We start from the raw sequence: 27,971 nt of genomic DNA on the forward strand, positions 1-27,971 counted from the left end.
AATACGCAAAATTCGATGTCCAAAAACAAGTTTCATTTAGGTTTCAAGTAGATTAACTTTGTTAAATGTGTAACAAATACGTAAAATTATTATTTAATTTCTTAAGATAATGATGTAAAATAAGCCAATAAAAAATTTATACGCAAACGTTAAGAAAATCAATTTTTAATTAAATAAATAACGTACGAAGAATAGACAAAATCGGTTACACTTTTTCTTCTTACTGAATGTACATCCTAATATTTGGAGAAAACATGTTAATTATTGAAAATATTATTAAAAATAATTATGTATAGATTTTATTTATAGAAACATTCTTCTATTTTTTTCTAATGAATTACATACTAGTAAAAAAACTTTAGTGTCATAAAAATCTGAAACTTAACAATAATGGCAAATTAATTTACGTTATTCTACAACTTTTGTAACGATAATATTATTTTTCATTGGTTGGCAGTACCAACAGCTGTTCAACAATCACAATTACGATTTTTTTTAAAAATAATTTTTATATTGATTTGTCATACAGATAAGTTAAGTGTAAATATTGATACCGAATAAAAGTTAATATGTCGTTTCAAATTTTCTAATGAAGAATATGCCGACATAATGTTTCTGTTACGGATATGCTAATGGAAATGCGGAAGCTGATCGACGTGAATATCAGGAAAGATTTCCAGCAAGGCGGGATTCCGAATGCGAAAACCTTTTTCTTCGGTGTTTCAGTTTTTAAGAACGAATGGATGATTTCCAACAATTTCGTTTTCGGTTGAACGGGAGTGCACTTCATTGCGTTAACGATGAACTTCAAGTGATTCAACATATTCATCGTAGCCCGGGTACTAGTACGAGGTGAATTGCGTATCGCACTGGTTTATCGAGAAACAAAGTGGCGCATCTTGCGTAAAGAGAGACTTCATCCTTTTCACCTGCAAAAGGTACAACATTTGCTGCCGACAGAATACCCTTTACGGTTAAAACTTTTCTCATTGGCTTCTAGACAATGCTGATAGGGTGAATTCAATTTTATTTACTGATGAAGCAGCTTTCATGAGAAACGGGTCCTTCAATATTGTAGAAATAGTCATTTATGGAGCGAAGAAAATCCACATGGTACCGTAGAAACCTTTTTCCAACACAGATTTCACATTAATGTTTGGTGTCCCGTTATTGATGACAAAATTCTAGGACAATTCGTTTTTTTAAGGAAACCTTACAGGAAATATGTACGAACAATTTCTGAAAAATTATTTACCGCTATTTTGGAAGATATCCCCTTTACAAAAAAGATTTACAAATGATTTTCCAACACGATGGTGCAACTCCTAATTTTACTTTTAGTAGCTAGAAATCATTTGAATGCTAATTTCTTGAACTGGATTGGGGCGTGGTGGACCAATCAACTGGCCACCACGATCGCCTGACTTATCGCCTCTTGACTACTTCTTATGGGGACATATCAAAGCTATGGTGTATAAACGTAAAGTTGATACCAAGGAAAGAATTACTCGTTAGAATTCGCAACCCATTTCACAGTAAGAAACAATCCAGACAAAATTCGCAGAGCCACCACAATATTTTTTACGTCGAGCAGAGTGCTGTGTGCATTGTGAAGAAGGGAATTTCGAACAGTTACTAAACTAAGGTTAGTTATTTTGTTTGCATTTATTATTTTGCAATAGTAAAGTGAAAATAAAAGTTTATAAAAACATGTACGTTCAGCAAGAAAAAAAGTGTAACCGATTTTGTCTATTCTTCGTACGTTATTTATTTAATTAAAAATTGATTTTCTTAACGTTTACGTATAATTTTTATTGGCTTATTTTACATCATTATCTTAAGAAATTAATTCTTTACAAGTTTTGTTAAAGAATTTTACGTGTTTGTTACACATTTAACAAAGTTAATCTACTTGAAACCTAAATGAAACTTGTTTTTTGGACACCGAATGTTGCGTATTTCTTCAGATATCTTAAAAATTACTGCAGCTAGAGGTGTGGTACCAATTTTATTTAATTTTTCAGTTCAATTTGCATAATACGCATTAAATTTACGTCCTGGGTAACGCCCAAAATAATTTAATAGGGCTCCCTTTTAACGGTGGCACTGAAATCTGGGCGAAATCTTGCACCCTGTATAGCTCGCTAACTAAGCGTTTCTGGACCTATGTGTATATGAACTTTTTTCTTTATTTTCACCGTAAGAACAAGTCCTGACAGTTTCTCCGTTTTCTTCATGGGACACCCTGTATATACATCTTTGCAATAGCTACCTAAATAATTGTATAAATTCACATTTACTAACACAATATCATACCGAAATGTAGTTTGGTCCTTTACTCATTTCGTCTTAGCTTAGATTGTTCTTCGGTATTTCAGGTCTTATCCTGTACTCAATCATGAAACTTGGGCCCACCCTGGATTATTACCCGACTAATTAGGGGTTGTTTCAGTCCAACGGCTTTGATAGCCATGGGCCTACAGACGAGCATGGTTTTGTCAGATAGGTTGGTCTTTAACCGTGTTTTGAAACATATGCCCTCTTGAAGTCATTTTTTGAACATAAGTGTCTACATAACATCTCCCAGTAAATATGCCACAATCTTGAATGTTTTGTCAAGTAAACTTAAAGCACCCGACATAAATTCCATGCAATTTGAGAAATTTAATCCCTTGTCCATACATCAAATGTCTCTAAATATGTCAGTGATAATACATCCTCTAATTTAAGAGAGTAACTTTTCTTTCAATCTCTGAACACACATATCTTGATGCTTCATCAATGAGCCTGATAGCATAAAGAGTTACCAGTCTTGCATATTTCACCAATGTTCGTCTAAAAGACTCGTCAAAAATGTGTCGTCAAACTTTATAGTCATAAACTTTCGTAATAAACAATTAATAATATATAATAATTAATAATTTAGTACAATATGTTCATTTTTCATAACTTTTAAATATTCACATTTCTTACTACTTGAAGATAATCGTACGCAGAATAATCCACCAAATGCAATGACAGTATCCTGAATTTACTCCTGAATATCTATAAAATATATACTGACTGACTCGGAGATGTTATCTAATGGTTAATTAGCAAAATTGTATTAAATTAAAACGAGAGATCTCAGCAAACTTTTAGAAGGGTTATTGGAAGGGAGATGCAGTAATTTGACAGTATAATGGGTCGGATATCTGGCTGGGGTCGACTCACAAATCGTTGTGAAAGCACATATTGGGTAAACAAAAGGTAGTAGCTGTCAACAAAAGCCCATCAAGCTCCGCCCCCCCCCATCCGCTGACAATCCCTTAGCAGATTAGTGGGGCTGTACAGTAAACATTGTTTCAATAATATTGATACACACCACAACGCTGTAAGTAATTTATGTAGCCCACCTTAGTTATATTTCCGGAAGTAAAAACACCATATGAAGAATATTAAAGTTAACTGAGTATTTTAGAATTTGTGAACTTCATAAACTGTGAAATAAGAAAAAACAAAACATTTAAAATGTAATATAGAAAGTTAAAAGTGGATACTATAGTGAACAATGTCAAAGATCTATTGTAGCGGATGAATGTAAACTTTCTCTTATCAACACTGTGTGATTTGCAGTTTGTCGTAGTGCATAATTCTAATAATAGAAGTTGAAGAATCTTGGAAGTGATTATGTGGATTATCCTTAAAACAAGTTTTTACTGGTTCATCCTCAGTGATCGTCTTGAGCTATTTGTTATGATGTAAACTAATATACGAAAGGCGAACATTTAACGTCACCTACTAAATATGACTATACAATTCTTTCAAGGCAGGTGGGTAAGAATTCAAGGTATTATATTCTGTATGAGAACTGCAGCGTGGAGATATTAGGTATGGGGAACGAGATTTCTTTATTTTAAAATTTAATTGGAGTGCCTTACCTCACATTAAACAATAAAAATGCTTACAGTGATGAAGATAAGACACAGTTATAAAATTATGCACCTGTGATGACAATATAGGTTACCGATTAAGGCCCTGTTACCCCAGTCCTATTTCAACACATGCAGAATAAAAAAATCTTAGCTCATAGCCAATACTCAGATGTGTCAGATGTTTCCACCCATCCAATCAGTTTATTGTGAATTGAAATAATGAATTATTGAAAAATCCGAATTAGTAACGAAGAATGATCATAAGTTGAGTACCCATTGGGTGCTTTTCTACCAAATTAAGAAATCACATGGATCAGTTAATAATCAATCCATGCCACAATAATATTCTCAACAGATGCTGATACTCTCGACTAATCTACTTCCCCTTTTCGGTTAGCTTTTGTTTGCAAAGGCTTTGTTCCATCTATAAGAGCTAATTGCTGCTCAATTATAAACATAAAAATGTGTTATAATGAGTTGGTGTACAGATTATGCTGAGAAAATATTCTTTGAAGACAATTACAGATTATTGGTTAGAAAATAATGATATTAATATTGTAATTTAGTTCTAAGAAAATATGTTTTTACTGAGTTTTAACATTGGGGTTCTACTAGTTTTTATTATTGTAACTTTTTGTAATAACTTTTAAATTTGTTTTAAGTTATAAAATAAAGCTAATATACGATAAATAATTTACTCTATGGATGTAAATTTACTATTGTAATATTGATATATTTCTTTTTCCTCCCTGATTTTAGTTTATTTTCAAAAGTAATAATTTGAAACTCGCAATCCTTGCGTCACCTTATCCCTCCCTGCGTAGTCTCCTTAACTCATGATTTCTTCTTCCGTATCCTTCCATTGTCTTCCCACTTGCAACATCACTTTCTAAACTCTAACGAAATCTTTTTGGTATTCATGACAACATTACAAGGCTGCATAACTTCCGTATCCTTCCATTGTCTTCCCACTTGCAACATCACTTTCTAAACTCTAATGAAATCTTTTTGGTATTCATGACAACATTACAAGGCTGCATAACTTCCGTATCCTTCCATTGTCTTCCCACTTGCAACATCACTTTCTAAACTCTAATGAAATCTTTTTGGTATTCATGACAACATTACAAGGCTGCATAACTTCCGTATCCTTCCATTGTCTTCCCACTTGCAACATCACTTTCTAAACTCTAATGAAATCTTTTTGGTATTCATGACAACATTACAAGGCTGCATAACTTCCGTATCCTTCCATTGTCTTCCCACTTGCAACATCACTTTCTAAACTCTAATGAAATCTTTTTGGTATTCATGACAACATTACAAGGCTGCATAACTTCCGTATCCTTCCATTATCTTCCCACTGACAACATCACTTTCTAAACTCTAATGAAATCTTTTTGGTATTCATGACAACATTACAAGGCTGCATAACTTCCGTATCCTTCCATTGTCTTCCCACTTGCAACATCACTTTCTAAACTCTAATGAAATCTTTTTGGTATTCATGACAACATTACAAGGCTGCATAACTTCCGTATCCTTCCATTGTCTTCCCACTTGCAACATCACTTTCTAAACTCTAATGAAATCTTTTTGGTATTCATGACAAAATTACAAGGCTGCATAACTTCCGTGTTCAAGGATCGAGACTAATTTTGTTTCCTTTCTAAAAACGTCTCCTTTGAGATCTATAGAACTTTCATTCTTGTACCTAAATTATATACGGCCCGTTTCTGTCTATTTTCTCTTCTGATGAACTTTCCACACGAACATTTTCTCTTCAATTTATTCCTTACATCCTGCCACGGTATCATATGTCACCACTCACCGAGTTGGATATCCTGCGCAAGTGAGGAGGTAAGTGCTATTTAAGCAGAGGTATCTCCAGTTCAAACCTTCCAAGGCACCGAGACACTGTAAAGAAAATAAAATATACTGGTTAATCCAGGTACGTACATCTTACCTTTTTCTTATTTAAACAGAGGTATCTCCAGTTCAAACCTTCTAAGGCACCGAGACACTGTAAAGAGAATAAAATATACTGGTTAATCCAGGTACGTACATCTTACCTTTTTCTTATTTAAACAGAGGTATCTCCAGTTCAAACCTTCCAAGGCACCGAGACACTGTAAAGAAAATAAAATATACTGGTTAATCCATGTACGTACATCTTACCTTTTTCTTATTTAAACAGAGGTATCTCCAGTTCAAACCTTCTAAGGCACCGAGACACTGTAAAGAGAATAAAATATACTGGTTAATCCAGGTACGTACATCTTACCTTTTTCTCACCTCTTCTAGAGAAATCAGTATTTACCCAAGCCGCAGACAACCAGTTATACACTTATAGAAAGACTTTATCATTTACCAAATTCCAACACCCATGTACATATTACATAGAATGACCATATTATAATTATCCCATTCGAGTTAATATTCCGCTAGAGTGATCAGATCACTTAAGCTTCATTACTTATATATATATATATAATATATATATATATAAAAGTATATATATATATATAAGTATATATATATATATATATATATATATATATATATATATATATATATATATAAGCCAGAGTAATAAAAACAGTTCCTCTTCATTCCTTTTCAAAACATAATTTCTTGCTGGAGAGATTCAAACTCCCGGTCGCTGTTAATGCAAACCTAAGTAATTACCTACAATCCCACGCTGTTGTGACAGTGGACCCAATATTCATAATTCATCAGTTGTGTAAATAAGCCCCTTTAAATCGAGCAATATTCCCTTTGTCGCCCCAAAGTCCAAATTTTTACGCCGCCAGCGCCTTTTTCGAGTCGCAATTGGTTTATCTTCAATAAAACATGATACATTGCATACTAAATGTGAAATTAGACTAAAAGTCAGTTAAATACAAGCAAAACTTCTATCCCGGATTATAAAACCGTGTTTATGCCAAACAAGAGACGTATAGCCATTGTAACAAACGTTTTCAAATCAAGTATAATTTGTATAATTGACATTTTTATTTAAATCAGGAATAGTACTAGCATTATTTGTTTAATTTCCAATAGTATATAGCAGATTTATTTTTAACCCTTTTTAACACAAATGCACTAATACAAACTGTACTTGTACATGACATTGTACACTTTTCTCAGTTTTATGTTAAAACTCAATCAAAATAGGTAAAGTAACTATTCTGGTCTAATCATAAACTTAAGTGTAAAAGCAAACAACATCCATACTCGTATGGCACTTGATAAATGGTAAGGATTGCGATGTTAACTTCTCCCTGAAATACCAGCAATGCTATACAGCACTGTAAGTAACAGTATTCAAATGGTTTGATCATTATTAGTTATAGATTTTACCCATAATATCTGACAATTTTCTATGGTTTTATTGTACACTATATATCGAAATATAGTACTAATCTGATGAAAACAGATATTCCGTGCGGTTTGTATAATATATAAAATGTTTAGTAAAGAAATGTCATTACAATTACCGATATATTTGTTATTAATCACCAATCCTTACTTACAATTTTAACGATGTATACTATACTGAAGTATACTGATTTTAAATATAATGAATGATACTTCAAACACTTCCTCGAGTAAGAACTGGATGTGGGAGGAGTGGTTGCACACACAAAGCCACCAATCCTGATGAATCTGCTGACGCTCCTGCAGGTAGAAACAAAATAAATTCAAGGCTTACCCACAGACACCGTTTACCTCCAGCTTCTCCAGCAAAAAAGCGTAATTTTTTTATCTTGAACGGTTTACGAGATATTAATGATATGTAAAACAAACAAAAGGTATTTCTTGATCAGCAATAAGTAGGGAAACAAATGCTAAAACAAGATCAATCTTGGCATAAAAAGTGAAAAAGTGGTATTTTAAATATCTCCACAACTCTCATTGGCAAGATTGCTACATCATATCTTTACCAAGTAGCGGCCGTTTAGAACAAAAACATTACAACGCTGTTTACTAGTAGACTTACATAAAAACTCAGATGTATTCTGCAATGCTTAGAGAATTTATTGTCTAGACTTTGTGCAATTATAAATCATTTTAGTAAATACGACAATTTTCGAGATATTATTTACATATTAACCCCATAATCAATATGATACGGAATAGTTCGAGTGCTATTGTTTCAAATTCCAACTGTATATGGCAAAACATAAATTATATTGGAAAAGTATTGTTTTATTAACATTTAAAACTATTAAAGCAATTTTCCAATTGCTCCATGAGTCTTTGAGTCATAGTATATGAGTCAAGTATATTGTAGTTGTAGGTTTTAACCTCTTTCTATAATAATTATACTAATAGAAATTGAAATAATGGTATTCGTTATATGGCTATGTAAAGATTTCCGGATAATAATTAAAAACCCGTTTTAATAGGTTTGTCTAAGTTACAAATCAACTAATATACAGCACTTTCAACATTTTTATAAATGCGTTACAGTTAGCCTTTTGCCAGAATACTAAATTTTGAGAAAACGATAAAGGGTCACCAAATCATTTACGGCTTCAGCCTAGTTCCAAGATCAATAGTGAATCATCATCGAACAACCTATATCTTTGTAAAATTATAAGATGTTTAGTTTTTTACTACTTAACATATAATAAAGATCTTTTGGTTACAAATACCAGTCCAGTATAATACTATAAAATCCTGAACCAAACCTTTGAAGTATTTCATCGATTAGAAATCAGTACGTGACTACTTGTATTATTTTATAATTTACTAGAGTTACCCGCGGCTTCACCCCAGTTCTCAAAAGTTGAAGTGCATGTATTTGCCTACATAGGAAAAATACTTATGATTTAATATCCTGTGCCCTATGATATTTTTCAAACAGAAGTAGACGTATATCAGGTTTATTATTTCAATATCCGTGATAGACATTTAAAAGTTAAATAAAATTTGGACTTGTTCTATTTAAGATATTTTTTAATCAAAAATTATACATATAAGCATTGGAAACCTAATTGGGCAAAAAAGCATCAACTTTCGTCTGTTTGTATTCACTTTCTGTCTTAAGTATTTACAGTGCTATTAGTTGATTTTGCCTTTTCATCCCGATGACGAAAGTATATATACTTATGTACGACTAAAAATTAAGGTAGAGCGGTAAAAAGTGTCAGCTCCAAGCGTTTATATTTACTCGCGGTCTAATTTATTTACAGATCCACACTTGTGTTTTTGTTGTTGCGACTTCTAAGAAAATAAATACATATCAGGGTTTTGGAAACAAACTGAGATTAAAAAGAATCTACGCTCGGCCTACGAAATATCCAGTGCTATAATTGGTATTAGTCTTTTACCACGGTGAATAAATATATGCATACGTTAGCTAAGGAGAGTACTTTGGTTTAAAACCAAGTACTTACGTTGTTTTATCCTCCTTCTGGTATAAAAGAGAAGAGTGTTTCATTTCTTTGGTTTTCCTTAAGCTACAGTAAAAATGCCATACTCAATGTTAAGAGAGCCAGTTTCGAGTAACATAAATGCAAACATTCACAGCATCGTTCATTAAGGTTAGTTTTACAACAGAGTTTAAATAGTATTCTTAATGCATTAGATGGTTTAAATTCATCAATGTTTTAGTTTGTAGTAAAAATTAAATACTAAGTTTCGTTTTTAATCTGCATCAGGCTATTGAACAAGTAATATTGCATACTTATTAGTTTGTAAATTTTAAATGTAAACATATCTTTCTGCATTTTTCGTGAACTTCAGCTGAAAGTGTCAACAGCTGTTTAGTCTAATTTAAAGTAATTTTCGTAAATATTATAATTATTTTACCCAATGATAAATTACTCCGGGAAACTATTTTGATAAAATCCTTCCTAGGACCTTAACAAATAAAAAAAAAACAAATCAGCCAATTTGGTACAGCCCTTTTCTAGAGCAGCGTTTAGCAAAATGTTTAGCGATTTATTTATACACAGATAAAATTTATTAAACAAATAAATTTGTGAGAAATAATATATCACTAAGTTATTATAAAATATTATAATATCGCAAACGTTAAAAAATTAAAATATATTAGTAAATAAACATTACTGGTGATTTCACTAAGAACGCTTTGAATATCCAAAACGGACGTAGAATCATAAACAACTCATAAACTCCATGAACCAAGCCACCAAACACTGTGTTAATCCAGAGTTATTAAACCATTTCAATAATAAATGATCTCTCTGTTGGTTATAATGCAGTGCAGTTCACTATTTCACAGTTAATGGTGCGTGTGGAGTTATTATAGCAAAGCTGAAGTACATTAAACTGGCCACAGCAATATGCTTCCAATTACTAGATTTAATTATTTCACAGAATTAATACAAATCTTGATAAGTGTTTTTTTAATACCTCAGTTTTGTTTGTTAATTTAATTTGTTAAATGAGTGCCCTTACCCAATATCCCGTACAAGAAAGCTTTTGTAATTGCCAACTCTGGGTCATCTGCTTTTGTGTTCATGACCGAAAGAGATAAAAGCACACATTAGCTTTACCACGAGGGAATTGGTAAAAGGGGGGGGGGAGGAGTGAAGTTTCATGTTTTGTTTTCGACTTTCTAAAAGGCCACCTTCCAGAAACGATAAAAGAAATGTATATCTCTCGGATGGTTGTACAGGTCAAATAGGAACCATGCAGTGTTGAGAGCCTTGTTAGCAGTATCTCATAGCAGAAACATACCTCTAAAACAGTATTTTCGTGTACAAGTACACATCTTCCTGCCGTGTGATAGAACCTTTTGGGGGTTATTAAGAGTGCCACAAAAATCAAAGATAGTGTATATACACCAGAATAGTATGAAACTCTTGTACAAGATGACTTAAAAGGCAAAATTGAAACTATAGTACCGAAAGACAGTAAAATGATCCTGAATTTTGGCGTAACTACTTTAAAAAGTAAGTAATGTCAACAGAATCGATATCCATGAAAAATAAAAAAATATCGTCAAGGTATCTGAGTTGTACTATTTAGAAATCAACAATGGCGTTGTAATAAGAAGTTCATCAATCAATGGATTATATAGTAACACGTTTTTCCTCTAAAAACCGAATGTTAACAATATACCATTCCCCTAAGAAAACGCCATTTCAACGGCAAAAATCCCATTAATGAAAAATAAATTTAAATATTAAAAACGTTTACCTGATGCGGAAAAATCCTTTCTCGACAGCATTATCTATTGGCTATCAACACTGTCATATTTTTGGCTTATTAAAACATTGGTTTTTTTATTACCTGTGTTAAACGCTAATTGTTCCTGTGTTTGGTGCATAAAGGGCACATGTCACATGTCTAATAAACAAAAAATCATACCTACTACCATTATTGAATAAAATGTTTATAATTGGTATGAAGTGTTTATTTTAACATAAGTTAAGATTAAGTAACAATATTTTACAAAACCATGTTTTTAAAAATATAAATGGGTTTTTGTGCCTAAAAAATTATATAATCCTGATATGGGCCTTTTGTGAAACATAATTTTTTTATGAAACATAACCGGGTTTTATGATGTGCCACTCCATGACATTTGGCTGAGCGTTAGCGATCGGTCTTTATCGGTATTTAGATCGATCATGGGTACCATAAAGTCATCGGGAAAATCCCAGAATAAATACATATGTAAACAAACTGAGAAGATTATATGAGAGAGAGTTTAACATGTGACGAAGAAGCACATGTAGCCAACAACACATATATCATCACTTGATGATGACAGTGAAATTGTCTCCTGCAGGAAAATTATTGTTTTTGAACATTTTTCTTTTTAAGTACATTTGGAAGCGTACATTAGTATTGGATAAATGAAACGAAATAAATAATTGTTCACGTTCCAAATATTGGATAATTTTATAATTATATTTAAATCATTTGGGACGTATCGGAGTAAATGATTGAATTGCGGGACGATTAAAGGTTTATTTGACACATGTGTGCACATGTATGAAGATTGGTATTGTATGTTTAAAATTAAAATTATAGTAATGCAATTTTCCAGTTATTTTTCAGGCTTATTATCAAGTTACTAGTGTCCAGTCATATTTTATATTGGAAATTGCGTTATATTGGAAGTCGTCATCAATATAAACAGATATTTTATGTTTAAATTTAGTTACTACAGATTGCTTAAAATGAAACGTAAACAAGTTTTAAAGTATGTGAATAATTTCTTTAGATGTAATTTTTGAGATACTGTATCAAATAGTTAAATCGTAGTGTTTATTATCTTAAAACTAATTTATTTCTGCCATATGCCATGTTACTTTTAGAATAGTTAAATATTAGGTAGTATAACAGGTACGATAGCAATAGTTGATATAATCAGGAATTATACTCGTATTTTCTTGCTCTGTTAGACATTAATAAATCACTATAAACCTTAAATATAGTACATGTTATAGAATTTTCAATCATAAAATTTAGCATACATTACTTAGCTTAAAAATAAAAATACACAAGTGGTATTATGTTATTTATTTCGTATAGTATTGAACTAAACATGTTTCAAGTGAAGCAAATACATACAATGCATTAAAGTTGACTACCACAGAAGTAGGTTAAACAGATGTAAGAAAGTCAAGGTCAGGTATAAAATCAAAGTTGTCAGCCCTCACTTCAATAGCGTTACACATTTCCTCACTTTTTTACTTTAAGGTTCAATTTGAATATATTTACAGTGTTGTAAGTTCCTTAACAGCCGACATAATAAATAAAAAGAAGCTGAAAAAATGTTCATAGTTTTTTTCATTTACTTATACTTCATTCAATTATAAAATCTAAGAAATTTTACAAGTCAGGCGTAGTAATTCTATTTCAGGCTTAAATATCATGAAATGTAAATTTAAATAATTTAGATATTTTTTGCACAATAGCCGACGCATGTTATTTATATCATATTTTTAAAAACGTAAAATCTTTCATAAACTAGTTTTAGATTTTCGCGGTCAGTGTCGTGATTATAGTGTGCAGTTTTTTTATCACACCTTGTCGGATCGCAGCAATTCTAAACTCAGTCGACACACCTCAAACTGTGGTTGCAACTTCTATCGCGAAATTTGTAACAACTACTGACTTGTAGCTCATCGGTCCGATGTTCAGAAGGGCAATTGAAATTTATAAATAAGGTGTTTTGGCTGATTTCTTATCAACATTTATATTATAACGTAGGCGTATTAAAATTTCAATTTCGTAGATAAAATCCCCTAAGAAATAAAAATAATCAAGAATATATCTGCACAGTAAGACTGAATAATTCAAAGGTTTCAATTTCGATATATCTTTAAATTTAGATGATTGAACTAGCTTATGCTGAAAAATTGAAAAATAAATCGGAGAAATACAAATTATAAGTTGTAAATAATTATTTCATACACAGTGAAGAAATAAGTTAGCACATACTACTCATAATCAATCGTTAAAAGAAATACTATTACTGTTTTAATAATTAAACTATTACTTTATACATGTAAATTATACAAAATTTAAACTGTCAATACAACGGATGACTACCCAAACGAAGTTTGTGGGTAAACTTAAAGGAATATTTTTTTATATATTTGTTGTCTGCGGAACTTAACAATTTATTGATTAGTTCGTCCTGTTTGGTCCTAATCATATAGTAGTCTACTACCTATTATAATCGTATCTTTATATATTTGTTGTCTGCGGAACTTAACAATTTATTGATTAGTTCGTCCTGTTTGGTCCTAATCATATAGAAATCTACTACCTATTATAATCGTATCTTTATATATTTGTTGTCAGCGGAACTTAACAATTTATTGGTTATTTCGTCCTGTTTGGTCCTAATCATATAGAAATATACTACCTATTATAATCGTATCTTTATGTATTTGTTGTTTGCGGAACTTAACAATTTTTGATTAGTTCGTCCCTGTTTGGTCCTAATCATATAATAATCTACTACCTATTATAATCGTATATTTATATATTTTATGTCAGCGGAACTTAACAATTTATTGATTAGTTCGTCCTGTTTGGTCCTAATCATATAGTAATATACTACCTATTATAATCGTATCTTTATATATTTTATGTCAGCGGAACTTAACAATTTATTGATTAGTTCGTCCTGTTTGGTCCTAATCATATAGTAATCTACTACCTATTATAATCGTATATTTATATATTTTATGTCAGCGGAACTTAACAATTTATTGATTAGTCCGTCCTGTTTGGTCCTAATCATATAGTAATCTACTACCTATTATAATCGTATCTTTATATATTTGTTGTCAGCGGAACTTAACAATTTATTGATTAGTTCGTCCTGTTTGGTCCTAATCATATAGTAATCTACTACCTATTATAATCGTATCTTTATATATTTGTTGTCAGCGGAACTTAACAATTTATTGATTAGTGCTTCCTGTTTGGTCCTAATCATATAGTAATCTACTACCTATTATAAACGTATCTTTATATATTTGTTGTCTGCGGAACTTAACAATTTATTGATTAGTTCGTCCTGTTTGGTCCTAATCATATAGTAGTCTACTACCTATTATAATCGTATCTTTATATATTTGTTGTCTGCGGAACTTAACAATTTATTGATTAATTCGTCCTGTTTGGTCCTAATCATATAGAAATCTACTACCTATTATAATCATATCTTTATATATTTGTTGTCAGCGGAACTTAACAATTTATTGATTAGTTCGTCCTGTTTGGTCCTAATCATATAGTAATCTACTACCTATTATAAACGTATCTTTATATATTTGTTGTCTGCGGAACTTAACAATTTATTGATTAGTTCGTCCTGTTTGGTCCTAATCATATAGTAATCTACTACCTATTATAAACGTATCTTTATATATTTGTTGTCTGCGGAACTTAACAATTTATTGATTAGTTCGTCCTGTTTGGTCCTAATCATATAGTAATCTACTACCTATTATAAACGTATATTTATATATTTGTTGTCAGCGGAACTTAACAATTTATTGATTAGTTCGTCCTCTTTGGTCCTAATCATATAGTTATCTACTACCTATTATAAACGTATATTTATATATTTGATGTTAGCGGAACTTAACAATTTATTGATTAGTTCGTCCTCTTTGGTCCTAATCATATAGTAATCTACTACCTATTATAAACGTATATTTATATATTTGTTGTCAGCGGAACTTAACAATTTATTGATTAGTTCGTCCTCTTTGGTCCTAATCATATAGTTATCTACTACCTATTATAAACGTATATTTATATATTTGTTGTCAGCGGAACTTAACAATTTATTGATTAGTTCGTCCTGTTTTGGTCCTAATCATATAGTAATCTACTACCTATTATAAACGTATATTTATATATTTGTTGTCAGCGGAACATAACAATTTATTGATTAGTTCGTCCTCTTTGGTCCTAATCATATAGTTATCTACTACCTATTATAAACGTATATTTATATATTTGATGTTAGCGGAACTTAACAATTTATTGATTAGTTCGTCCTGTTTTGTCCTAATCATATAGTAATCTACTACCTATTATAAACGTATCTTTATATATTTGTTGTCTGCGGAACTTAACAATTTATTGATTAGTTCGTCCTGTTTGGTCCTAATCATATAGTAATCTACTACCTATTATAAACGTATCTTTATATATTTGTTGTCTGCGGAACTTAACAATTTATTGATTAGTTCGTCCTGTTTGGTCCTAATCATATAGTAATCTACTACCTATTATAAACGTATATTTATATATTTGTTGTCAGCGGAACATAACAATTTATTGATTAGTTCGTCCTCTTTGGTCCTAATCATATAGTTATCTACTACCTATTATAAACGTATATTTATATATTTGATGTTAGCGGAACTTAACAATTTATTGATTAGTTCGTCCTCTTTGGTCCTAATCATATAGTTATCTACTACCTATTATAAACGTATCTTTATATATTTGTTGTCTGCGGAACTTAACAATTTATTGATTAGTTCGTCCTGTTTGGTCCTAATCATATAGTTATCTACCACCTATTATAAACGTATCTTTATGGAGGAGCGATAAAACATACTCTAGTGTTGTCATGGCCAGGTTAAGGCCACAAATCGAATGATTTGGGTTGATTTTGCAGGTAATATTTACGTTGTAGATCTGCATTCACATGTATTTTGTTTTTGCGTTGTCAAGTTCCTGTTATCACATTGACATGAGTATTGACACATATATAAAAAATAAAACGTTAATACCCAATATTTAAAATAAAATTCGTGATTGCTAAAATACTAATCAATTATTTTGAAAGACAAAATAAGAAATTCTTAGAATGTTTTATTAGTTAATATTAACTTAGATATAATAAATTAATTTTAACAATTAACTATTAATGTTAATTATTATTTTTTGTATGTTAATTATCATCATAAACATAAATATAACGTAAAAATCATTAAACACTAAATATTATTGTAAATCTGTAAATAAAGAAGTATTTTAATACCATGAATGAACTTATTAAAAACAAATTAGTATATTAATATAATACTTTCATTTCAACTTCAAGAGAGAATTAAGATCCAGTTTTTTTCATAAATGATTATTAAACGTCTATAACTATTACAAGATTGGACAAAATTCTAAAATCTGTATATATTTAAAACTAAATGATACTTCCAAATTTGAAAATTTGAAAGTGGATTAAATTATTATGTTCAATATAGTATTAAAACAAAATAAATCATTATTTAAAATCTAATTATATTTAAATAAAATCACAAATATTTTATTTTTAAACGAATTCTGAGAAGAATACGAATTTTATTGCACTTACATTCTCCAGTTACAAACTAGAAAATCAACGAAAGATAATATAATCCCCACAGGAATTGATTATATACCACTTCAAAGTTAGCCGCAAGATATTCATTCTTGCCTCAGAATGCTTTTGCTGCATTCCTACTGTTACCACTTCAGACATAGCGTAATACATTCGTCGGCTGATACCAATCATGACACTCTACCACTGATATCCAAAACTTCACAGGAGGTAATGAGGTATATTTTATAAATTTACCAGCGGTGTAACGTCAACTTCCATGTAGTGTGATCAATTTTGTATTGCCTTATTTTTACACCAATATAACTATTACATATGTCCAAAGTGCAATAATATCCCACAAGCTACTTTGCGAAAGAAAAGTAAAATGATATCCACACACATGAAATAATACATTTAACGATATAAATAGCATTCTTTGTTTAAAGTTTCTCTTTGACGATGGTAGGGGTTTGAAAAGAAAAGAGAATTCCGTAAGTTATATATCGTTATATGTTACAAAAGGTATAACAGAACGTTTCGAGGATTGGAATCTGTTCACTTTGTCAGGTGGGGGAAGTATGAAAACATACAAACATAAAGAACAGAAAGAAGAAAAGGGTTGAAATATACCCAACAGCTGATTGGAGTACAGTTCAGGCGTTGTCACTTCACAGAACTTGCTCGGGACTTGCAATACATTATATCGATAATAATAAGTTATAAAATGGAATTTTATGACCAAACAATCACACCGAACGCTTGTAATTTTTTACGTGGCTGATACCCAATTCCGATAGGCAATACGTGTGGTGAATTCCGATAGGCAATATTGCCATATCTCATCCACGATACCTAATCTCAGGAGCTCTGAAAGTAAGACATATTTTTTATTTTATAATTACTGAACAGATAAATATTAACGTCAATTTATGATAAATCAATAATAAAGTAATGCAGGTCTTGCCTTTTTTGTTTTGAACGATCCACGCCAGTAGTAATGTGTGCATGTACTTAACCCTACTACTGATAGTTTGTATTAGTTTCTATGTAAATTTATTGGAACGAAGCTAATTTTTTTAGAGGTGATAAATGTTAGGCAATATTTCCAGTCAAGAAGTATTGTACTAAATATATTCTACCGGAGAGCAAGGAGTAGCAGAGCGTTTAACAATCCAAAGGAAGGATTCAAATTATCCAATGAAATGGAAGTATTTTTATTTAGGCATTCTTGGGGAAGTTTGCAGTGTTAAAAGGGAAGTTGGAACAGATAGTAGTAAGTAGTTAATAGATAGGAACAGGATTAGGGTTAGGGCAATGTTTGAAAAATGAATTTAGAAATATATATTACATCAAACCAGTCTAAGGAATAGTATGTGTTTCATAATCATTGCGGTTTAATAAATTATTATAACTGGCACTGAATATGTAAGATTTTGTTTTATTAGTGTACCCCCCCCCGCTATACTTTGGTGTGACATTTATAATTATTATATTTATCATTGTATCATTGTGAATAGGTCTTGAACGAAGGGTTAATTAATTGAAAACAACAAAGGTTATCATTTATCAAACGTTATTTATTGCTATTGAGTGTTATTACTGGACTATCGAAATCAATTCAATAAAATGAACCGGGGTTTCGTTACAGATCTGATTAGGGGTTTCAAACAGAGGCAATCAACAAGATAGCTATTTCCATTGGTAAATGTATATATGGATATTACTGTGAAACGTATAAAGCACTGCTGCTGTGTATTAGTGTAGTGGATTATTACACCTGCTGTGTGTTGCAATGTGATTGATTGTTCTCTAAGCGTTGTTTGGTAGACTTAATTTTAACATTTTTCTAAATAAATATGTGTTATATTCTAAAATATACGTTTACTTAGGAAAGATCAATCAAATCAAGTTTATACTAACCCAAACTTTTAAAGATGTATAAGACTTTTCATCTGTACAATAAGTACGTTATAGAGGAATACATTCTATTCACAGTATGGTAATTAAAAGACATCGAATGTAAAAACAGACACATAAATTGACTAACTAATCCCAGTAATGAAAAACTTTTGTGTGCAGTTTCAAACAGATTTACCGGTCTGCTTTTTATAATAGTATTTTAATCGTTGTTATTATAAGTGTTTAAAAGGTTACTTTTTACTAAAATGATTTGAGTGTACCATGATATATTATAAGCCGTGTAAAGTGATCTGCTATTTATCGAGGGTATGCATGTTTCTCGATTGTATTATTATGAGATATAATAGGATATCGTAATGGACAAAAAGCTGCGATGACCTAGCTACCACAATCAAGTAGTAAAAGTTATCCCGCAGTGACTCAGTGAGATTACTATCTCCCTTAACCCTCTCGGTGCTTGGAGGCGATGGAGGAACCATATACAGTGTCTTCGCCAGAGGAGGGACTTATAATCATGCAAAATTCTCAAGTTCAATTCTGACTATTTAGAAATAGAGTTTGCAACGAAAGTTTCACACCTATAATAGCACGCTATGTTACAGACATTCTACAATTATCTGACTGATTAATTTCATGATGTACATGCAACAAAATCGAAATCGTATGAAGATTCACGTAAAATTTAAAATATATTGCTCATTCCATTCTCCTTATATCCTGAATACAAACAAAAAACATAAAAGAAATTAGGTCAGTGCTTTGAGCGATAAGCTTTGATAACGTTCAGCCAATATTTACAGTTCACGATAAGATCTTTAATATTGAAATAGTTAACATATTTGGTCCTATAATTAACTCCTGTAAATTGTTCCAGATTGTAAGATTTGGCATAGTGAAAATTGGTAGCATTCATTAAGAGATTATTTAATAGGCAATAAATGGTTATTACGTCACTTACGACATTAACTGTTCGATGTAATGTTATCAAGTGACCCGATAGAAAATAAACCAACCGCATTCGTTCGTCCATTTTTTCAGCTAAAACTAAATTATTTTAACCATACAGTTTCGTGAAATATGATTTAACTGGAGGCAACCAGTTTTATTCAATACGAACCGAGATGGTTGAGCTCATTTAAGGGACGTGTGACAATTAATTGTTGACCTTCGTAATTAATAATATTATGATAGGTTATTTATAAATATTGTAATAACATTAATACATTAAGATATTCGAATACGGTCGTAAATAAACATTACTATCGATTTCAATAAGAATGCTTTAAATAGATGTGAAATACATATCCTAAATAGGTGTATAACCATAACAATTTATACACTCTATATACCAAGGTAACCAAACAGTGTGTTAATCCAGAGTTATTAAACCATTTCAATAATAAATGACCCCTCTGTTGGTTATAATGCAGTGCAGTTCACTATTTCACAGTTAATGGTGCGTGTGGAGTTATTATAGCAAAGCTGAAGTACATTAAACTGGCCACCGCAATATGCTTCCAATTACTAGATTTAATTATTTCAAGACCTACCCTGATTTGCAAATTATTTTAAAAATCTTTAAAGATGGTTTATTGTTCTATTTATTGAAATAAATCACAGCTACATATATTCATATATAGAGTCACATATATTTTTTGAGATTAAGGTATACAAGATTAAGGATAAAGAAGGCATTAACATTTGTTTTACTACCATACATTATTTTAAATATGAGAATTCATCATATTATATTAATGCCTAAAATTAACACATATTTTCGGATATACAGTACTTCTGGAAGCTGTAATAAATTAGATATAATATTTTGTATGTTATAATACTTCTGCATTGTGTTGAAACGCCATAATAGAAACGTCTTGTACATTGATATTTTCGATGTATGTATAGAAATCTACAGATAATGCAGAGTTCTATATTAAGTCTTTTAAACTTTTAAAGAAGAGTAAATTAGTAAAAGTGGAAATTAAATTAATGCTTAAATAAAAGGACAAGCAAGTATAAATATAAGTTTATGCATCTAATTTCATAAACTTCTGTAAGACAGTACCAAATAATAATAATAATAATAACAAGAAATACATTCAGAGAATTTGTCGCCTTATCCGTAACATTATTTAAGAGTTACCAAGAGTTTTTAAACAAGAAAATTGTATTTTATGTACTGTGGTTATTCCTAACTATACTGTTTTTTATTTTAAGCTATTAATTGTCCAATTTCAATCTAATGAGATGCTAAATGTGTCTTATAGGATATTTCTAAATTACGAGGATTTACGAAGAATTACGAGATAATGCTCGTAATATTTAATAAAGTTATTATATTTTCCACGAAATGTTGCATTATAAATTAAAACTAGTTAAAATAATAATTTCGTTAAGAGTGTAAGGTAATAAATAAATAGACTGTTTTTTTGTGCAGACTGTGGTAAAAGTCCGTTCTAGGAACGTCATAATTTCAAAATAGATTGCTTTATCCAATTTAATGTTTGTTTATACCATAAAATACTTTCACTATTTATGGCATTTCATAAATAAAATATACTATAAACTGTATGTACCTGCCAGTTTCTTTCTACAAGATTTAAATCAATGGGGAGCAAATCTTATTAATATAGCCAGCAGAGAAATAAAGTAAAAAACAAGGCAGGGGTATTTACTAGGTAATAGGTTAGTTGTCATAAATTTGGCATATTACTATAATATATGAAAAGTTAAGATTAACAGAATCTGGTTTTGGGACAAAAAGAGACGGATCCCTTTTAAGTCCTTTTCTTATGCTCATTGGCCTCTGGACTGTGCCATGAGTCCAGATTGTCAACAAGTGCAATAGTAATGAAAACGTGCTACGGTCTCAGAATTAAGCTGCGCTGTCTTTACTCCTAAGTATGACTTCTTTGATCGTGTAGGCTTCGGTTTTCTCTCTTAATTTATCTGTTACATGTATTATCACTTATCACCATTACAACTGATTTTTTATCGTGCCTATATTCTTAAAAACATAAAATACGCCATACGTTTGGTACGCTATTGTAGTTTTTAATAAATGATCGCAACTTAACAGGCCACTGTATGGCCTTAAAGAATACTTAAACCACATACGTATATAAGTGTAGAAATTAGATAGCAAATTTGTAGAAAATGCACAATTTTACAGTCTTCCACATAAAAGATTTGCATACGGCATTTTTCTACTGCAACTCCAAAGACACAGGTACATGACTGGTTATACGCATTCATATAAGTTCCCTATGAAAGAATAATTGTTTTGGAAATTACAAAAAAAAAACTTTAATCTGATTAGATTTGAAAAGTTGATATCTATGTTCATGTATTTTTATTGTAAGAACTGATGCGAGAATATCTTTGGTTTTGCAAGTAATAATTACATTTATAATCAAAGTGTTGATAATTACTGAACGCATAAAATATGAATAGTTTTCTAATTTTTGCAAAACAGTCTTTAGTAACCTGGCATCTTTATAAATATGGAGACCTTTATTCAACGCATCATATTCTATTAAACTACACGTTTTACAATTAAAATAATTATGTTGCCACAGTTTTCTCATATCAATTTATTAAGGACAAAGAAGATCGCTGCGAATTTTAAAACAGTACAGGGAACTAACGTATTGAGCTGTTACAACACAATCGATATCATAGTTAATTATAATACGAACTGCCAGTGAAAGCATTCGATTGGTATTACATTAAACTCATGATTAGATGGGGACTGAGTAAACAAACACTGTTGGACTCGCGATTTAGTTTTAAACGATACTGAACAATATTTATTATTTAAAATGATATAGTTAAATACATTTATATACACATAATGATAAACTTATATTATGATGTGTTTTATCGATTGGGATTTTTGCTTAGCCCATCGCTCGAGAGATTACAAAGTAGATTTTTGTCCTTCAACTGTCAGTTTCTGGGATCCATCTCTTGAACGAATTTACTAATAGAGTTAGGATTTTGAAAGACTTTCATATTATATATAGCCAATACCGAATTTAATTAAGCTGCATTTCACTGCATGGTATTTGGCTGAGTTACAAGGAATCATTTATACAATGGAAGACCATTGTACATAAGACCCCATTTTATAAGAATGGGTAACCACGATGACAATAAGAAAATAGGTAAAGTATTTGTAACCAAACTGTCTACTATAGTATGAGAGAGATTTAAAAACATGTCGCCTAACACCTCAACCCATACATCTTCGTTTAGCGCAAGCTAAAATTCGAAAATGTTCAAATAAATTAATAAATAAATCGACTAAATTGTGCATGCTAATCTAGATACTCATTGGAAAACTTGAATTAGTTTTTTCACATTCCTCTATTGGATATTTTTATAATAAGAAATCATGTTGGACTTATTTAGCATTGGAGTAAATATTTGAAATGCGAGAATGATAATTTACTGCACTCATTATAGATCCAATATTATATTTCAATTTTATTTAGCACCCATAGTTGAAAAAAATTAAAAAAAAAATGTAGAGCATATAGCCTAAAATATTTTATATAGTTGAATACTCTTGGATCATTTGGATAACATATTAAAATAGTAAATTTTATTAAAACAATACTTTTCCATTAAGTTAATTTTTTGAACGAGGCCTTTCGAAACCATGGTTTTTCAGATAAATCCACAAATAAATATTTAAATTATTTTTACTACAGTTAATACTAAAATAAAATATAGTGTAAATATGCAAATACAAAAATTTTGAAATATACCAGCCGGTATGAAAAATAAGATATGACTACAGTTTAATTCTAGAATAAATTTACGAGAAAGAGGACTGGAGTTTATAGAGCCTTCTTTATTGTTTATGAATTTTTATTTGTTTCTGTTTATGTGTAGTGTTTTCCAAGCATTTAATTTCATTGGCTTTGTTACTTTTTTATTAAAATTAGATGTTAATTGATATTCCGTGTCCTGATTTTAATTTTATAAATCTAAAATTGACTAATTTGAGTGTATTTTTCAGGTAACATTCCCTTTGTTGATCTGATATCCACATATATTTTGCCTTTGCATTGAAAAGTTTCAGTTATTAAATTGTCATGAGTCGATAAACACACGTATAAAAAATAAAGAATTTCAAATAAAATTTGTGAGCATTAAAATACAAATTCATTATTTTGTCCTTCAACTCTTAGAACTTTTTCTTAAACTTTGAATGTCTAATGATCTAGGCACATAAATACTCAACCGAAGTTGTGTCTTACTACAACAAATAATAAAGCACAACTTAGACATATGAGATGCCAAAAAAAAAAAAAAATAAAAAAATACAGTTCATGCCCACTTTAAAACTAAACCAGGTATAGTCATTGAAAACACTTTTACTATACACAATTGACCGGAAAAAGATAAAAAACTAGAAAAGAAAAGAAAAAAATATGGTCATGGTTTTAAAATTCCTTAAAGTGTATTGATTATTATCTAAGCATAAATATTACGTCATGATCATTTAACTACATATTCTTGAAAATGCATACTAAATAATTATTATCATAGTATAAAATAACCGATTAAAAATAATTGGTTTACAATCTGAATACTTTACTGTTAACTTCAATAGAGAAATAAGATACAAACGTTGCTTAAACATGAATTAACATCCATAAGTTTTAACAAGATTATAAAATAACCGATTAAAAATAATTGGTTTACAATCTGAATACTTTACTTTTAACTTCAATAGAGAAATAAGATACAAACGTTGCTTAAACATGAATTAACATCCATAAGTTTTAACAAGATTATAAAATAACCGATTAAAAATAATTGGTTTACAATCTGAATACTTTACTTTTAACTTCAATAGAGAAATAAGATACAAACGTTGCTTAAACATGAATTAACATCCATAAGTTTTAACAAGATTATAAAATAACCGATTAAAAATAATTGGTTTACAATCTGAATACTTTACTGTTAACTTCAATAGAGAAATAAGATACAAGCGTTGCTTAAACATGAATTAACATCCATAAGTTTTAACAAGATTATAAAAATAATTGGTTTACAATCTGAATACTTTACTGTTAACTTCAATAGAGAAATAAGATACAAACGTTGCTTAAACATGAATTAACATCCATAAGTTTTAACAAGATTATAAAAAATTGGTTTACAATCTGAATACTTTACTGTTAACTTCAATAGAGAAATAAGATGCAAAGCGTTGCTTAAACATTGAATTAACATCCATAAGTTTTAACAAGATTATAAAAAATTGGTTTACAATCTGAATACTTTACTGTTAACTTCAATAGAGAAATAAGATACAAACGTTGCTTAAACATGAATTAACATCCATAAGTTTTAACAAGATTATAAAAAAATTGGTTTACAATCTGAATACTTTACTGTTAACTTCAATAGAGAAATAAGATACAAGCGTTGCTTAAAACATGAATTAACATCCATAAGTTTTAACAAGATTATAAAAAATTGGTTTACAATCTGAATACTTTACTGTTAACTTCAATAGAGAAATAAGATACAAACGTTGCTTAAACATGAATTAACATCCATAAGTTTTAACAAGATTATAAAAATAATTGGTTTACAATCTGAATACTTTACTTTTAACTTCAATAGAGAAATAAGATACAAACGTTGCTTAAACATGAATTAACATCCATAAGTTTTAACAAGATTATAAAATAACCGATTAAAAATAATTGGTTTACAATCTGAATACTTTACTGTTAACTTCAATAGAGAAATAAGATACAAACGTTGCTTAAACATGAATTAACATCCATAAGTTTTAACAAGATTATAAAAAATTGGTTTACAATCTGAATACTTTACTGTTAACTTCAATAGAGAAATAAGATACAAGCGTTGCTTAAACATGAATTAACATCCATAAGTTTTAACAAGATTATAAAAAATTGGTTTACAATCTGAATACTTTACTGTTAACTTCAATAGAGAAATAAGATACAAACGTTGCTTAAACATGAATTAACATCCATAAGTTTTAACAAGATTATAAAATAACCGATTAAAAATAATTGGTTTACAATCTGAATACTTTACTGTTAACTTCAATAGAGAAATAAGATACAAACGTTGCTTAAACATGAATTAACATCCATAAGTTTTAACAAGATTATAAAAAATTGGTTTTACAATCTGAATACTTTACTGTTAACTTCAATAGAGAAATAAGATGCAAGCGTTGCTTAAACATGAATTAACATCCATAAGTTTTAACAAGATTATAAAAAATTGGTTTACAATCTGAATACTTTACTGTTAACTTCAATAGAGAAATAAGATACAAACGTTGCTTAAACATGAATTAACATCCATAAGTTTTAACAAGATTATAAAATAACCGATTAAAAATAATTGGTTTACAATCTGAATACTTTACTGTTAACTTCAATAGAGAAATAAGATACAAACGTTGCTTAAACATGAATTAACATCCATAAGTTTTAACAAGATTATAAAAAATTGGTTTACAATCTGAATACTTTACTGTTAACTTCAATAGAGAAATAAGATACAAAGCGTTGCTTAAACATGAATTAACATCCATAAGTTTTTAACAAGATTATAAAAAAATTGGTTTACAATCTGAATACTTTACTGTTAACTTCAATAGAGAAATAAGATACAAACGTTGCTTAAACATGAATTAACATCCATAAGTTTTAACAAGATTATAAAATAACCGATTAAAAATAATTGGTTTACAATCTGAATACTTTACTGTTAACTTCAATAGAGAAATAAGATACAAACGTTGCTTAAACATGAATTAACATCCATAAGTTTTAACAAGATTATAAAATAACCGATTAAAAATAATTGGTTTACAATCTGAATACTTTACTGTTAACTTCAATAGAGAAATAAGATACAAACGTTGCTTAAACATGAATTAACATCCATAAGTTTTAACAAGATTATAAAAATAATTGGTTTACAATCTGAATACTTTACTGTTAACTTCAATAGAGAAATAAGATACAAACGTTGCTTAAACATGAATTAACATCCATAAGTTTTAACAAGATTATAAAATAACCGATTAAAAATAATTGGTTTACAATCTGAATACTTTACTGTTAACTTCAATAGAGAAATAAGATACAAACGTTGCTTAAACATGAATTAACATCCATAAGTTTTAACAAGATTATAAAATAATTGGTTTACAATCTGAATACTTTACTGTTAACTTCAATAGAGAAATAAGATACAAGCGTTGCTTAAACATGAATTAACATCCATAAGTTTTAACAAGATTATAAAATAATTGGTTTACAATCTGAATACTTTACTGTTAACTTCAATAGAGAAATAAGATACAAACGTTGCTTAAACATGAATTAACATCCATAAGTTTTAACAAGATTATAAAATAACCGATTAAAAATAATTGGTTTACAATCTGAATACTTTACTGTTAACTTCAATAGAGAAATAAGATACAAACGTTGCTTAAACATGAATTAACATCCATAAGTTTTAACAAGATTATAAAAAAATTGGTTTACAATCTGAATACTTTACTGTTAACTTCAATAGAGAAATAAGATACAAAGCGTTGCTTAAACATGAATTAACATCCATAAGTTTTAACAAGATTATAAAAAATTGGTTTACAATCTGAATACTTTACTGTTAACTTCAATAGAGAAATAAGATACAAACGTTGCTTAAACATGAATTAACATCCATAAGTTTTAACAAGATTATAAAAATAATTGGTTTACAATCTGAATACTTTACTGTTAACTTCAATAGAGAAATAAGATACAAGCGTTGCTTAAACATGAATTAACATCCATAAGTTTTAACAAGATTATAAAAAATTGGTTTACAATCTGAATACTTTACTGTTAACTTCAATAGAGAAATAAGATACAAACGTTGCTTAAACATGAATTAACATCCATAAGTTTTAACAAGATTATAAAAATAATTGGTTTACAATCTGAATACTTTACTGTTAACTTCAATAGAGAAATAAGATACAAACGTTGCTTAAACATGAATTAACATCCATAAGTTTTAACAAGATTATAAAAATAACCGATTAAAAATAATTGGTTTACAATCTGAATACTTTACTGTTAACTTCAATAGAGAAATAAGATACAAACGTTGCTTAAACATGAATTAACATCCATAAGTTTTAACAAGATTATAAAAAATTGGTTTACAATCTGAATACTTTACTGTTAACTTCAATAGAGAAATAAGATACAAGCGTTGCTTAAACATGAATTAACATC

This window comes from Homalodisca vitripennis, chromosome 6 (genome assembly GCF_021130785.1).
Source record: "Homalodisca vitripennis isolate AUS2020 chromosome 6, UT_GWSS_2.1, whole genome shotgun sequence".
Lineage (NCBI taxonomy): Eukaryota > Metazoa > Arthropoda > Insecta > Hemiptera > Cicadellidae > Homalodisca > Homalodisca vitripennis.